Raw genomic sequence first — 2,500 nt, forward strand, 5'->3', positions numbered from 1 at the left:
AAAAAAAGAAAAAAAAAGAAAAGAAAACGATTAAAGCGTGACTGAAGATATTTCGGTTAGCTGCACCGGAGAGGTACGGGGTGGGGTGGGGGGTTGGGCACAGAAGGCTGGTGGAGGAAAGAGCCGCTCGGCACCTGACTCGCACGATTGGCACTGGACACTCATACTGCGAGATCGATAACTAATTCCTCAGACCGAGGAAACGCGCGAGCTAATAATGCATAGAATAGCCAGGACGGAGGCGAGTGGGGATTCAAAGGGGATAGTTTGGGGCGAATGTGTATGGATATATATACTATATATAACTGTATATATGTATATGTGTAAATATATATATATATATATATATATATATATATATATATATATATATACATATGTGTGTGTGTGTGTGTGTGTGTGTATGTATGTATCTATAGACACACACACCTCCACAAAGAGAGAGAAAGATATTGTTTGTGTGTGTGTGTGTGTGTGTGTGTGTGTGTGCGTGAGAGAGAGAGAGAGAGAGAGAGAGAGAGAGAGAGAGAGAGAGAGAGAGAGAGAGAGAGAGAGAGAGAGAGAGAGAGAGAGAGAGAGAGAGAGAGAATGAGACGACGGAGTTGTCATTCATCAACAGACATCCAGGCGATCACGACAGTTATTATAAAATAAAAAAAATACAGACAACCAAATAAGCCTTCAGATCAACTGACAAACAAAGACAAAAGCAATTAAACAAAAAAAAAAAACAAAAAAAGAAAAAAGAAAAAGAAAGGCCATGAAAGACCACGATGAGATGATAATAAGGCAGAACAATTACGCATCAAGGTCATTCAATTACCAAACCATTCAACTCTATCAGCGGCCCAATTAGTCTACGGAACACTACCCATTAATCAACAACCGAATCGACTCAACTCTTCGACGCACAAACCAACGATCGAGCGCCTAAGTCCCGTTGTTAACTGCCTGATCGGACTGATCCCACTATCGCCTCAATCAGAATTATTTCCTATTCAGTTATACATATCAGAGAGACGGAATAAGGGGCAGGGGGGGGGGGGAGCGGAGGCATGAAAAAGAAAGTAGAAATTAATAATGATAATAAGGATGATGATGATAATGATAAGAAGAAAAGAAAAAAGAAGATATGTTAATAGATTAATTAAAAAGAACTTTTATTCTTCATGACCAAAGTTGATGAACAGAACGAAACTGATCGAATGGAGGGAGAGTAAAAAAAAAATGTAGAAACAGACAGATAGATATAAAAAGAGAGGGGAGAAAGCATGAGAGAGAATGATAGATAGATAGATGGATGGAGAGAGAGAGAGAAAGAGTTAGAGAGGAGAAGAGAAGAGAAGAGAAGAGAAGAGAAGAGAAGAGAAGAGAAGAGAAGAGAAGAGAAGAGAAGAGAAGAGAAGAGAAGAGAAGAGAAGAGAAGAGAAGAGAAAAGAGAAGAGAAGAGAAGATAAAAGGAGAGAAGAACAGAGAAGAGAAGAGAAGAGAAGAGAAGAAAAAAGGAGAGAAGAACAGAGAAGAGAAGAGAGGAGAGAGAGAGAGTGAGAAGAAAAAACAACAACAAAAAAACAAGGGTCTGGACGTACAAGGCGCTAAATACTAGAGGCCGACGGGGGAAAAATGAACTTTGGTTACATCAATTCATGTCAGGGGATTTAATTGCAGCGGCGGGGGGTAGTTATCACAGAGGACCCCGCTGCCCGAGAGGGGATTATACAGACGAGGGTGCTATTAACGGCAGGGGAGAGGATGGAGAGGGGAGAGGGCAGGGAGGGAAGAGGATGGAGAGAGGAGAGGACGGTGAGGCGAAAGGTTGGAGATGGGAGAGGAGGGTGAGGGAAGAGGGTGGAAAGGGGCGAGGAGAGAGAGAGAGAGTAGGGGATTAAGAGAGAGAGAGAGAGGGGGGAGGGGGGCGAGGTCGGAGTAGGAGGGAGAAGGGAGGTAATAGAGAGCCAGGCTAAAGGGGAAGAGAAAGTGTCCGGGGCAATTGCGGTAAAAGGTAGAAAGCTTAAGGATAAGTGGAGGAGAGAGGTTACGAAGGGGGGACAAAAGGGAAAGAGGGGAAGAGGGGAAGAGGGGGGAGAGGAGAGAAAGAGCTACATGGAAACTCCTGGTACATCTGAGGTGGGTGTGGAATAACAGGTATGGCTGATAGCAAGAAATCTGAACTATAATGGGAGCTCGTTAGATTAGTAGGCGAGAGAGGAGGAAATTAATACGGTATGTGTAGGCATTGGGAACGAGTAAAATTTGTATATAGCAAAAAGAAGAATTTGCCTAAACGAAAGGGGGGAGAAATACTCAAAAGAATATATATAGCTTGGGATGACGAAGATTCATACGAAAATGTAACGCATGAAAATTAATTAAGAACAGCCATAACGGGTGTAAAGTTCACTTGTACAAATAGTAACAAATTATACAAAGAGAGAGAGAGAGAGAGAGAGAGAGAGAGAGAGAGAGAGAGAGAGAGAGAGAGAGAGAGAGAGAGAGAGAG

This window comes from Penaeus japonicus, unplaced genomic scaffold, assembly GCF_977035675.1.
Source record: "Penaeus japonicus unplaced genomic scaffold, GWHDUDI00000001_assembly GWHDUDI00000024, whole genome shotgun sequence".
NCBI lineage: Eukaryota > Metazoa > Arthropoda > Malacostraca > Decapoda > Penaeidae > Penaeus > Penaeus japonicus.